Raw genomic sequence first — 15,630 nt, forward strand, 5'->3', positions numbered from 1 at the left:
TTAGGCCAAAACCGGTCGATGATAATATAACGATGGTCCACCTACTGAAGGCTTGTGACTGGTCTAATTTGATCAGCGCGACTTCAGAGTCGACTTTTTCTATGATCGAACGCATCGCATGCAGATTATTCTGAATTTGGCTGCCTTTTACGGCGCACGTAAATCTGGGGCTGATAAGGACAAGCTGCAGACTAGTAAATCGTTTTGGACTCGAGCCATTCTTCAACCATGAGTTAGATAAAACAACCAGCAAGCGGGAAAAAGTGGGCGACATCCTCAAATACACTTTTTAAGGCAGACAATCGATTCCCGGAAACGTGTTACGGTCAAACTGCTTCCAAGTCTCGATAACTTCACTCTCTATTATACCACCTTCACACTTAGCCGATTCAGTCGCCGAAAGACGAGGATAGTCAGCGAAATAATTGTCGAAATGTTTCAATGACAGACCGGGTTCTCTGCTAAAAACTCCTGAAAGAGAGACCTACACGTCTCCTTAACGCCTTCGTTTTTGATGACGGATCATCAATCCGGAAATGTGACATGAACGATGTGCTGATCGGCCGGATGTCGAAACTCCTCCGCAATTCAGCAGCCATGTTTGTTGCCGCCTCGGGCATTATTATTAACCGAGCCCTAATTGCTAGTACTTGGTGTTCCTTTTCCGTTAAAGAAGCAAACTGAGCTTTAATTATGTTTACATTAGCATGCTCCTTCTCGTCCACTGTGTATCATAACTAGACTCAAGTGTTGCTTTAGATGCACTAGATTCTTTGTTGAGTCGTCTACTAAAAACAACGACCTACCGACATCCTTAAGATTGGCCCACCACTTATTCCCAATTACAACCCGATCAATTTCTACTGTTGAATAAGTAGTAAACCGTCCCACTAACCCTGCATATAAAACAACGATGTGGTGAGCTTCCAGTAACCTGCAAACTTAGACTTAAGTCTATCTAAGTTTAGCTGAACAGGAACAAGTTGGTGGTCCGAGTAAATTATGTTACGGAAACTTAGACAATCAAATACTCCTGCATTGACTCGTCTTACTAAGAACCGGTCGATATGAGTTGAAAATTGTACCGTGCCTGAAGCAAAGCTACCTGTCCAAATCCACACTACACCACGGGGCCATTCATTTCTGGAACTTGCCAATAAGATCAAATTTCTCCAGAAACTCGCGACAAGAGAAGGCATCTACATCGTTGTTAATTCTCCTAGATGTTAACCTGAAGCTATCTAATTGATGATTAAGGATCGTGTTCCAGACCCCCGCTAAGATAACAGTTCGGAAAATACTCATAAACTGTTCAATCCGACGAAAGAAACAGAAAGCTCAATATGGCCATTGGACTCATAAACACCGATAAGACGAAAATCTCAACATTTTATGGTAACATCCAGAACGCACAGTCTTCCTTCCGGATCCATGAAGCACGGGTCACACGACGCATATGAATACCTTTTCACTAGCCAGGAAACACCTCTTGCACCAGAGTAACAGTATGGTGAGTAATCATTATATCCATATACCGCACACTCAAATGGTCACCTGAGATGAGATGAGTTTTTTTAACACAATAGACATCTCTTCAATGTGCTGCAGATACATTGGTAGCGTTCCCAAAGGTCAAATCTTTGAACTTTGACCACTTAATAGCCAAATTTCAGGCCGAAAACCGATCACATATATTTTCCCAAATCCCAGTACCCTGTATATTAAATTTTGAGTCTGTAGACTAAAAAATGACACAGTTATTGCGTAGGGGAATATACACAAATAAATAGACACACAGACACACGAAAACACAGACACGTCCACTTTTATAGATATACTAGCAGGGGTACCCGGCGTTGCCCGGGTATTTGGAGGTGTCTGTTGAGCCAAAAAAAAAAGCGGTCAATTTTTTTTTAAATTTGACCCGAATTATGACCCCTTAAAATTTACTGTTTGGGGCTCAAATTAAGTAATTAAGTTAGACCCATATTCAAGGAAACTGTATCTACAATTTCAAGTGTTTAGACGCCAAATTGTCGGAGGAGTTTTGTAGAGTTTTCAATGGTCAAATCTTTGAACTTTGACCTCTTAATCGCCAAATTTCTGGGCAAGACCCGATCACATCGATGTTTACAAATCTCAGTACCCTGTGTATCAAACTTTGAGCCTGTAGACTGAAAATTGACAGAGTTAGTGCGTACGGAATTGGACACACAGATAAATACACATATCCAGAAGATATCTCATTACTGATGCAATTCTCTATCTCTATAAAAGCCAAGTACGTCCAAGGATGGAATACTGTTGCCATATCTGGGCAGGAGCTGCTAAAAACAGCGTATCCTGCCTTGACAGAGTACAAAATAGACTTCGTGCCTAATGGGGGATGCCCTTTTCTCTACCCTGCAACCTCTCTCCCACAAAAGAGACGTTGCGAGCCTATCCTTGTTTTATCGTAATTTTCATGGCAGGTGCTCGTCTGAACTCCAATCTCTGGTCCCCCCTCGCCAATCTTTCGCGAAAAACACCCGTCTAGCCGAATCCACTGTGAAAAATTTCCCCCACTCTGTGGATTCCATGAACAAAGCTTCTTTCTTAGAACTGCACGCCTGTTGAACTCTGTTCCATCTGCCTGCTTCCCACCGGACTACAACTTGGATGTCTTCAAGTCCAATGTTAACAAATTCCTAATGAACCGCCCCCTTAAGTAAACACTTCATCAAATCTCCACACTAACGTAATGTACTTGCAATAACCCTTATCCCTGAGTGGTTTCCGGGCCTTGATAAGTGGTGATCACTGTGTAAAAAAAAACAGACACGTGGAATTATATTCATGCAGATATTCTACATGATTTATACTTGCATAATATTTGCGTACCAAGTTTACAGTAAACACAAAATTGTTTCCATATATATTTATGCACACGTATATATTTTTGTTTAATCTATAAATGTGAATAAGTCTGTGTGTCTCTGTGTGTACATTTTCCTACGCAAAAACACTGTCAATTTTAAGTTTACAGACTCGAAATATGACATACAGTGTACTGAGATGTGGGAATATCTTATTAATCCGTGTTCGACCAGTAATTAGGCTGTTAAGGGGACAAAGTTCAACGATTTTACCTTTGAGAATTCTACAAAACTCCTACGACAATTTTTGGTCTAAACACTTGAAATATTAGATATAGGTTCCTTGGACATGGATATAACGTAATAAATTGATTTAAGCCCAAACAACAAATATTAAGGGGTGTTAATAGGGGTCGAATTAAAAAAAGAAATGACTGCTCTTTTTCTGTTCAACATACACCTTCAAATACCCAGGCAACGCCGGGCTGAAATGCTAGTATATCTATAACAGTGAACGTGTCTGTGTTTGTACATGTTTCTACGCAATAACTCTGTCGAATCTTAGTCTACAAACTCGAAATTTGATATGCAGTGTACTGAGATTTGGGAAAATCTGTCTTTCGTTTTTTACCAGAAATTTGGCTGTTAAGGGGTCAAAGTTCAATGATTTTACCTTTGAGAACTCTAGCAAACTCCTCCGACAATTTTGGGTCTAAACACTTGAAATTTTTGATATAACTTGATTTGAGCCCTAAACACTAAATGATAAGGGGTCATAATAGAGGACTAAGTTAAAAAAATTGACCGCGTTTTTTTTGCTCAACATACACCTCCAAACAGCTGGGCAACGCCGGACTGAAATGCTAGTTTATAATAATGGATTCTTTTTTCACTACTTTTCGGTGGAAATGGTATTAAATATCTATATGCTTAGATCTTTGTTGAACTGTGTTCTCATTTAAGAAAATGCTGGCTTTATTATCACAATTGATTCTAACGAAGTAAAAATCAAGTGTTATAAATTCTGTACCATTGTCAGAGCAAATACACGTTACCGCACCGTAACGGGTCATGTCAGCTAAATATTTTTAGTTGCTCGAAATGTATCAGATTTGTTCTTTAAGAAGTATTATTATAAAACCTGAATAATCGTCTACAAAATTTAATGCATAGCTGAAATTTTCCCTGCCCATCTGTTTCACGGGATGGTTCCTGACACAATGATACCAGTTATAGGATTTTCCTCGCCTTCTCTTGTATTTTCTTTTGTCATTTTTTCCTGTGTACAAACGTAACAATTTGTCAAGTTTTTTTTTTAAGTTTTTAATTTCATTCCGTCAACCACGTGCAGCAACTTTTTGCTTTGTCGAATATTTACATGCCCAAGAATTTTATGCTATGTCTGTAAATCATGGCAAGCGGGTTTTTTGTTTTTTAATGGGACTACGTCATTTAAACGATAATTCTATTCGGGTAAACCCGTTTAGATTTATTGGAGCTACAGTTTATATTCGCACCTTGTTTAATGGCGGCTTGTACAGAAAATCTTTTTGTTAAAATTCCGGGATAAGAATAGCGTTTTTCAGAATACAGGAACAAAGTTCACTTTTATTATTCCTTAGCGAGATTTAAGCGACGATTCTTTTTAAAACGATATAGTTTCCTCGACTGCCGTCGGCCAGTGACTCTAGGGAATTAAAGTTGGGATCAAAATTGATAAAATCAGATTCTTTCGTAATTACAGATTCTGTTACAGCACAATCGAGAAAAAAGCTGTTTACTGTTTGTTGAACCGCCTAGCAAACTTAAAAATAACAATGTATGTTAGCTAACAGAGCTCTCCATATTTTTAATATGGTCTCTTTTGAAATACTTGTATGTGCATTGGGAACTCTTGTGATTAGGTTGCCCACAAGTATAGCATAAAATTGTCGTACTTTTCTTAAGAGCAAAATTGTTTTTGGAAAATTTGTTGTTTTTATTCGAGGTAAGAGTTTTTACGTAGGCATTTTTAAATGTCATGGTATTTGTATATTCGCTTTTTTTTTCTGTGATTATGTTCTGTTTCCTCGAAACTTCTGAGTGACACTTTAATTTGAATAAAAGTAATGGGACTTGCTTTCTGGTTTATCACGGTGAGAAATGGCTTTAAATAACTCAGTAACCGTTTGAGGACCATTGAGATTCACAGCATGTCGCTAATAACTTCAAAAGACATTTTTAATGCATTTGTTGATATTTCGGTCCTTATTGTAAAGTGTGTAATCGTCTCGGCTTCCATACGTTTTATATATGTCATGACAGTATATAAGAGATAATTTTGGGGTTTCCTTTTGATAAATAATGCTCTCGTAATCTGTTTGCAACCATCATACAGAGCTTCTCTTATTACCAGTGATATACTTCGGTCATCTAAGCACTGTATTAATTCCGCAGAAAGTTGCGTTCTTTTCAATGAAGTCGAGGTCGTTTCTGTTTTCAGGTTGTGCCTGAATTACTTTGTGTAACTTTGGAATTCGTAAATATCCGAACAATTCCGCTTGCCACAATTCAAATTTTATTCTGATCAATCGAAGTAAAGTCTCATGCTATAATCTCTTGGGTCGGATGCCATCTTTAGTTTCAGGAGAGTGTCGGATTGATAGTTATTCTATACAAGTCCTGGAGTTTACGAATTCTTAGAATATCTTGGCTTTATAATTTTGTAGCCAGAGAGAGAAAAGCCCTCCTCGGGTTGATACGAAGAAAACATGCACGAATGCTAAAAAGATGTAATTTTCATGGAACAATTCTGGTTTCTAATTAGTTGATAGCAAAACGTGAATAAATTTGATTCATCTGTTCCTTGAAGGAAACTTTATAAATAGAATCGTCCAACGCTGGGGGACCGTGCCCCTATTACTCGTAGTGGAGATGAGTCGCCTTACAATTGCGGAGTTTTGGAGACTGGGTAGAAAATACTAGTCAAGGATCCGTTCTTGACACTCAGCCCAACAGGTGCGGGCCCGGGAGCCGGCCCAGTACCTGTCGGACTGAGGTTCGGCGCTCACCCAGAAGGTTCACCCTCCCAGGCCTTACTACGCAGCTTTCGGATAGAGCAAGTATATTTCCTGTCGACTGAGGGGCCCCGACATGGGAATGCCGTCGGGTATGTAAGGCATTTTTTTTTCTAGAGGCAAGAGTGCTTCTCCTTTAGGAGAGCTTGCTTAGATCCCCAATTTCTGACCTTGTGTCATCTATTGCTGATACGGGCAACAATTAAATATCTACCCCATTAATCGTGCTGGGGCTGAGTCTTCTTGCGTCTTGGGCGGCTTGAAGTCTGGGAAGAAAGTACTTGTCAAATATCCGTTCTTGACACTCAGCCCGAATAGTGCGAGGCCGGGTACCAGCCCAGTACATGTCGGACTTAGGTACACATCCTGGTATCACTCAGGAGATCTACCCTCCCAGGCATTGCCACCCGGCTTTCGGGCGGGGCAAGTTTATTGGTTGTCGCTTGAGGCGCCCGACCGGGTAATGCCGACGAGGACTCTCATGCAATTTTCTTGAGGAAAGAGGACCCCACCTTAAGGGGAGCTTTCCTAACATTCTGACCTTGTGTCACATAATGCTCTGGTAGGGAGCATTTATATATTTACCCCCATTATGAGTTACATATATTGCAACATTTATTTTTATTATTTTTATTAGTAGTAGTAGTAGTAGTAGTAGTAGTAGCAGCATTGTCCGAATATTGTCTAGTTGATTAATGTGTATTTCGTAAAAATGTTAGTGTATGAAATTATAACTATAAATAAAATGTTATATAAATGATTGAACAAATTTCTCCCTCCATTTATGTATCTATATTTCTCAATACTTTTCAGTCTATGTTGATTCACACATTGTCTAATGTTCACTAATATTTGTTTGAGCCTTGCATAAGAATACCTTCACTCGTTCTTCATTACCGCCTAATTAACAGACATTGGCTTTACACTTCAAATAGAACATCAAAATTGCGTGATAGAAGTAATGCTTATTTATTCCCATACATCTACGATAAAGTATTTGAAGAACATAAGTGTACACTGGGGATTCGTGTCTTCGCCGGAAACACATGTCACAATTGTGCTTTGCATTCATTCTCCATGTTGCAGGTTTTTTTTCTTTCTAAACACAAGTATTGGAGAATATAATAATTAAAAATGATCTACCTGTGTAGTCTCTTCAAGGGATGGGGATAACTTTTATTGAACACATCGACACTAAATATTATTCAATCGGAATTCATTGAGATGAGTATTATTTATGAATTTTATTTATTGCGGACTATTATCCTCATCTTTTATGAGTTGTTTCACGACGTTTCGGCCAACTATTTCTCTGGCATTCGTCAGGTGGTAACACCGACGGATAGGAATCTTGATCTCCTGACTGCATTCAGTGCAATTACTGCCTTCCGTAGTTGTTGCGTCTCACTACGAAAGGCAGTAATTGAATGCAGTCAGGAGATTCAGACTTCCTATACGTCGCGTATCAACACGGTGTTCAAAATTTGTAATATTTTAAAATAAAATTCCGGTAAACAATCAACTAGAATGATCTACTCAAAGAAAATGCGCGATTTGATTGGGTACAATATTAGACAAATACCAGAGAACTACGAGAAAATAAGGTATCTACCGTCACTTGCTGGATCTGATCATATGTTTTGTTTTTACTTATTTGATGACGATTGGTCAAGTGCTGTACAAATTTTTCTTTGCAAAAACACAATACATCGGAAGCATTATGTCCTTTACAGAAATCTTAATATTTATATATTTATAATAATATACAAGGAGGAAAGTATTTCCATCGTTATTAACGATTACTGTATTGTCCAATTTCTACTGTACACTTTTTAACCCTTATCCTTGAGTCACCTATTGACCTTGATAAGTGGTGATGCTTATGAAAATAAACTGAACTTAAACACATTCATGAAACATTGTTTGAATTTTTAAATGAAATCCGAGTAGATTAAATCGTAATTACCAGGAGTAATTATATATATATATATATATATATATATATGTGTGTGTGTGTGTGTGTGTGTGTGTGCGTGCGTGTGTGTGTGTATGCATGTATGTATGTATATATGATTCTTTTCTTGTTTTAATGCATAATAAAGTGTATATTAAAATGTAAAGAGTACGTTTAAACACGACGCATGAGAGGAAACCGATAGAAGAGAAGCAACACTTTAAAAAGTATAGGTTTATCGTTTACGTTCTAAATAATTTCCTTAAGGCAGTTATTGATTTAAACGTATACTCTAAACTGTTTTACAGTTTTTATTCCATATATATATATATATATATATATATATATATATATATATATATATATATATATATATATAATTAAGAATACTAAATACAATACAATAGACACGTTCGAACGTCATTATTTCGTCGATAAGTCTCCAAAAATTCCAATGTGAATACTGACCTATGTTATTTATTTTTTTGCCATAGTAGCTAACTCTTTTATTATATTGACTCAATAATGAATGCGTGTAAATTCAGTCGTTAGTGTTTTTCTTTCTGAAATGTTTAGATATTTTTAATACATATATACGTTAATACATACAAGCATTTAACAATTTCTTTTTTTCAAAATAGACAGGATTGACTGTTATGAGTTCAATCGGGAGAACTGGCTAAAAACCCAGTAATTGTATAACATTTCCCTATGACAGGTAACAGGACAGAATAACTAGACAAAGCAATATAAATAATATTGTCCGATATGTTTGCCTTTCTGTCGATTCTTAAAATTATTAACTCTGACATTGGTCATGACAACCTCTCCAATAATCTGACAGTCTTGTATTTTTCTACGGAAAATCGCTTTAGTAAAATGCGACGTTTCTTGGCACATTTCCACTCACTTCGGTTACAGTATCGGCAAAAAATCCGGACACTGAACATCGTCAGAACACACCAACAATCAATAAATATGTGCCGATCTTTCGGCTGATATGTGTTTTAAATTAATTGACACGAGTAGTTGATAAGCCCACCCACGCGTGACTCCCTCAACCTCTGTGATCTGTTTATAGCGTGCCATGCCGTTAACCATCGTGAATTGACTTGGTTTAGTAAACCACTGTTTATTACCGTTATTCGGGCAAAAGTTTTGAGTCTGCTTTCATCTTCTCGAGCCAGCAGAATATCGAATGGAACTTTATTATATTTAACTAAGGCTAGGATATGGAAATCATTTACGTGGAAAGATTGTAAAAACTTGTGTAAACAAGGGAGGACAATAGGATTACAATTATCTACCGAGCCAACTGCTTTCATAATCATAAGCTTAACATAATCAAATTAGTATTACTGTATTTGCGATTGAAAGTAAAATTCCGTATTGAAATGAAGGCCGGTCCACTGTTTAGGAGAAAAAAAAATGAAGGAGTACTACACACCGATCACATTATACCCGAGAAACTATTAGTTTTGATTAGATATCGAGAGTTTTCAGAAAGTTGAGATAGAACGACGAATGTGGTCTATGAATGGGAGTAAAAGGTCACTCATGTTATCCGACGTACATTCGGCGCTATTTATGCTATATTAGCTTATAACTTGTATAGAAGTATTAACGAATTTATTAAATTGTAAAATCAAACCTGACATATTACAGATGTGTTTTTATTCTAAATATTAATTTTATAGCCCCCTTCCCCAACATCCTGTACATAGCCGTATTTTTGAATAGTTGAAAATGTTTTAATTGGTTATTATGTGTTATATTTTAATGACTAAATACACCTTAATGTGCCATTAAATAATTAAGGGAGCTCTGAATCTATCATATATACAACCGTCCATCGTCATTTATTATAATTTTTTTTCTGTTATGTGGGAGAACATTTTACTGAATTATTTTTTTTCACCGCCCATATTTTCATTTGTGTTTATTGTATTAACGTCAGACGATTGGATGCAACAATTAATCTCGTTGCAATTATCGCAATATACTTGCTTAACTTGTAGAATGAACGTTGTTTTTGTGTGTCTATCAGTCAAGTGCCAACACATTTATTGAATGATTTTTTTCTGGCGTTAACCAAATATGTGTTAATCAATAACTCATGTTCGTATCGATTGTAAAGTTAAGAATCTTTCCTGTGATTAGTGTTACAGGCATTTTATTTTGCACGCTTTTAATTTTGCTATTTACTCACAATTTCATTTTTCAATTATCGAGTATTTGCTATAATTGTATTAAATGCAAGTTTTACATATTCAATTCCATATGTTAAGATTGGAACGTATATACGGTAATTTAACGGATTATATTGAAAAATACTCTTATAATTGTAATAACGAGGTTACCCAACAATGCAAAGGAGAGTAGACGCACGTTTTTGTCTAAAATAATATATTTCTTATTTTTTTAATAATAACTTTATTCATTTATGGAGGGATAACTTAATGTAAAATAAAAAACACACCTGCGCAAGCAAAAGTTTTTTTTTTAAGTTTTTTTTTAACATATTTTATAATTTACACTATAAAACGGATTAAATCATTCTCCCTTACCTTTTAATAAGGAGTGTAAATGCCCGGATGCCAGTAAATTAATCTATGTTTTAGTTCAAGTATACTAATAGATAGACATTTATGCTGTGGTTATTAAATTAAAAGAAACATTTACTTTATTATTTCTTATTAGAATATATTACATTTAAGCTTGTTTCTATTTATTCATAAATTAATCTTGTAAATATAATGAGCTGGTTCTTCCGTTGTTATAGTCAGTTATTATTTAGATAAACATAAATCTGTGTGCGTCGTTATTGAAAAAAGCTTGAGACACACATATTACTTTTACATAGATTAGGATATTGTCAAATAGCTAACAAATGTATACGGATCTTACAAATTTAATATTTATAAATTTATTATAATAATATACAAGGAGGAAAGTATTTTCATCGTTACTAACGATTACTATATTGTCCAATTTCTTCTGTACACCTTTTAACCCTTATCCTCGAGTGACCTATTGACCTTGATAAGTGGTGATGCTTACGAAAAAAATCTGAACTTCAACACATTCATGAAACATTGTATGAATTTTTAAATGAAATCTGAGTAGATTTAATCGTAATTACCAGGAGTAATTATATATATATATATATATATATATATATATATATATATATATATATATATATATATATATATATATTTATATATGCATGTATGTGTGTATGTATGTATGTATGATTCTTTTCTTGTTTTAATGCACAATAAAGTGTATATTAAAATGTAAAGAGTACGTTTCAACAGGACGCATGAAATGAAACCGATGGAAGAGAAGCAAAACTTTAAAAAGTATAGGTTTATCGTTTACTTTCTAAATAATTTTCTAATGGTAGTAATTGATTTAAACGTAAACTCTAAACTGTTTTACAGTCCACGTCTTATAGTGTTTCACAGCCCGCTCGCTCTTTATAACTGCTTCAAATTAAAAGATACGATTTGTGCAAAATTTCATCTTGGTTTGTTAAATGTCCCAAATGTACGTGAGTGTGCATAAGCACATCGTATAAAATTTATTAGAAATTGAATTAAACTTGTTGGAGCAATGCCCACGTACTGTTCTGCGGGCTCCTATTTGCAACGCCTCCCCCACGGGACAGTTTGACACCAGGGCGTTTTTTTCATACGTGGAGAAAAAGAACAAAAATAAAAAAAATGCCTGTCGTGAAGGATTTCTTCTCCCCTAGAAAAAGAACAAGAAAGTTAAGTGTATTATCTGAAAGAACAGATAATACACTTGTAGTTATATATTTTTTAATCAATCTGAAAGTTTAAACCCCCCCCCAAAAAAAACATAGGTAAAAGGTCACACAAAAGTTGGTGTGGGGCAGTCTATTATCATCCTTGTCACTGCACCTTTGCTAGTCTATGCTTCATATTAGCTAAAGTTTCTTTCACCACAATACCTAAAGCACACCGGGTTTTTGATACCAATGATTCACAAATTATATCATTGTGTTTTATATATATATAACAGGAAATATAATAAATTTGTCACATAAAATGTTATAAAAATTCGTTTAGTGCTATTTCATTGGCTTGTGATGGGGGGAAAGACCAAAAAATATAATCCAGAAGAAAATTAAACGCTTCCTTTGCTCTCTAGGTAGTAGAAGGCACACTGGTTTCTGGCTTGGTGTTGGCCGAAAACAAACAATTCGCTCTTTATGTGTGGCTGAAATTCTAGACGGGGTCGAAGGAATTGTGGTTGAGGGATTGTGAAGTTTCCCCAATATTCTTTATTGGGATAGCCGCGGACGTAAAAGAAAGGATCGCTGTATGAGTATCTTGGAGGTTTCCTATCGGGAATGGAGGGGCCATTCACTAGGCTAGCTACGAATCATACGAGACTAATCATAAGCCAAGTACCCTATGACTCTGCTGCAATCCAAGAACGCGTGTTCCGGCATTTCCATGACTGGAGACCTTCAACCGGGACATGCTGACGACCTCACTAATCCGGCACTTTTCACTATGTCATTGAGAAGCAACACGTTTCGAGCCAATCACCGGTCAAGAAAATTTAAGAGTTGTTGAGATGACTCGAACCTGGCGTGACGCTCGACCTGGACTAGATAGCTACATTCGGCGCGGCCCCCATCTCTAGTTTCTTATATTGTTTCTTTCTAGTGAGCATGAAAAGTCGTTGGATCATGGGAGGTTCCTTAGCGCGACCTTATCCCTCTCTCTCAAGAACTGCGTGTCGCTCCACGATTTTCGACGCGCCTCGACCCTGACCTTGTGTTCGACCATGACCTTGTGTTTGAGGATGAGGTCAGGATGTGGCCTCGACCGCGGGGTTCCATGCAGACTCTTCTATCAGGGTTCGTCTCAGGAAGTTCAGCCTCTCAGCGTCTCGGTGACCCATCAACTCGGACATTTCCAAACCTGCATCACACCGACGTTGAACATAGACCTACGAATCCAACGTTTTTCTTTGTTCAAGGACAACTTGCTCCGCACAGAGTTTAGAACGTTCTCATGCGGGGAAGTACAGTCATTCGGTAAAGGATGGGCGGGAAGATATTAGCACAAGTTGCCGTCTTGTCTTTCAATGATAGTTTCCTTCGAACCCACGAGTCGGCTGTGGCTTTTAATCGTCGGTTCAGTTAAATGGATTGGAACGGGAATCGGCGCCCCTCCAGTTTCGACAGTGCAGTTCTCTACTGCAAACCGTCGACATGCTGCGGTTGATTTTGTACCCGGTGGTATTTTCGTACTGTGTGAGTGCCTTTGTCATTGCCTCGATGTCTCGGATGCTCGACACAAAGGCATGGGTGTCACCAGCGAACGTGGAAACTCTAGCTCTAGATCCGCCAGGCAGGGTGATCTGGTGCAGGACCGAACTCACCTCTTGTTGCCATAGTTTGCGAAGTAGCGGCTCCAACGGAAGAACATAAAGCAAGGGAGACAATGAACGACTTTGATGAACAGACCGGGATATAGCGAAGGATTTCGACACATTTTGTTTACCTGTACCCTGTCCTTAGTTTGCAGTACAGTACAGAGATTCATTTGTGGAAGCCCGGTTGAAATCTGGGGCCGCCAGATCAGATGCAAGGAAGCGACCCTATCAAAAAGTTTTGACTGATCCAAATTTGTTAGGGCGGCTTCCGTGTCGTCTTCTCTACTTCCCGCTAAGATCAGACTGATCAGGAGCAATTTGTTTTAAACCGGTCTTCCCTTCACTGCATAGTTTTACCCTGGTTCGATCGATTCGCCGATAAGGACTGACAGTCAGTTCGATCGCACCTTGGTCAAAATTAGCTTTCTGATTAGCAGAATTATGAGCCCGTTTGTTATTCTCTGCCATGTGTATCAGTTTTTCTCAGCAATGTGATCACCAGCTGTGTGACATGACATGGGATGGAACCAGCGTCAAACCAGTGGTGGGACACATCCGTCAGAATCGATATCAACATGGCCAAGACTCAAATACAATTCGTAAACGGACCATCGATACCCGGCGATCTGTTGCAGCCGACCTATTTCAGAGCAATCAGGACCTCGTGCTCAATTTTACTGCCTTCGCAACTAGCCGCTCTAGCCACCTCCAAGTGCGATTTACAAGCAGCATCTATTTCATCTGACACCCTATCAAACAAAACAATATTTCTAAAATTTAGAGCTGACAAAGTTCATAGCGGACACACGAACAAACACAAACATACAGCCACTCGCTCTTTATATTATAGCCTAGCGGGAGGGGGGCTCCCTGCGTTTTCCGGCGATGGCCTGTCGTAAAATATGGTTAAATAAAACAAAATTAAAGTACCATCAGCTATAAGCCAAACCGAAAAGAAAATGTTTAGCAAAAACCAAAAAGTAAAAGAAAACACGTTATTAACACGAACTCGAAAAATTCGTAAGCGAACACATTATCGACCAGACAAAGATCACTCTTTTTTTTAATATTATATTTCCGAGGTATCACTTATTCTAACGATACAACGTTCCTGCTGCTTCGATAGTACGTTTACAGCGCACATGCAACCACACAAACACACATGCATTTACCCTTCATCTATCTATACTCCTATGAATTCGTTTCCCTTTTGTGTGTATTGATATTCATATTAAAACCTCTCTTTTCTATTTATTAAAAAAGACAATATAATTTTCTGATATATGGGTTGTAGAATTGTATTCACTAGCAAAAGATCTAGCTAATTTGCATATTCTTTTAAACATTCATTTTACTTAACTCCCTATTAGTTTTTTTTCGGTTTTCTTATGGAACGATCATCTTTAGTCAACTATTACGTTTAATTATATTCATGCAGATATTCTACATGATATATACTTGCATAATATTTGCGTAAAAAGTGTTCAGTAAACACAAAATTGTTTCCCTATATATTTATCCATAACAATATAGGTTTGTTTTTCTATCTATCTATCTAGCTAGCTATATCTATATCTATATATATCTATATATATATATATCTATATCTATATCTATATATATCTATCTATATATATATATATATATATATATATATATATACAAAATTGAAAGTGTTTGTGTATCTGTGTATCTATGTGGCTCTGTGTCTGTGTACATTTCCCTACGACACACGCTGTCAATTTTTAGTCTACAGACTCTAAATTTGATATACAGGTTACTGAGATTCGGAAAAATCGATTTGATCGGTTTTTGGCCAGAAATTTGGCGATTAAGGGGTCACATTTTAAGGATTTTACCTTTGAGAACTCTACTAAAATCCTCCGGGAATTTTGGGTCTATGCACTTGAAATTTTACATATAGGCTCCTTTGACATGGATCTAACTTAATAACTTCATTTGAGCCCAAAACAATACATTTTAAGGGAAAATACTAGGGGTCAAATTAAACAAAAATCACCTCTGCGGTCTCTTCCCAATTACTCAGATAATTTCTGGTCTAAATATTTGAAATTTTACATATAGGGTACTCAGAGATAGGGCAAGCTTTTTCATCAGTTTTGTTCGGGAATTTTTAGTTGACAATATATATGTCTGTATGTATGTCTGTTCGCATGTCTGCCTTAAACTTTCAATAGTGGCGATTGATTTTACAAAAATCACTATCGTTTTAAAGTTCGATCTTTCCCACGAAATATATCGAAAAATTGGCTAAAAAAAATAATATTTTCCCTTTCAACTAGGCACTTTTCTACAGGGGGGTCGCTTTTTTCGCCGATAGTTTTAA

This window comes from Euprymna scolopes, chromosome 10 (assembly GCF_053919585.1).
Source record: "Euprymna scolopes isolate OS-2025 chromosome 10, ASM5391958v1, whole genome shotgun sequence".
Lineage (NCBI taxonomy): Eukaryota > Metazoa > Mollusca > Cephalopoda > Sepiida > Sepiolidae > Euprymna > Euprymna scolopes.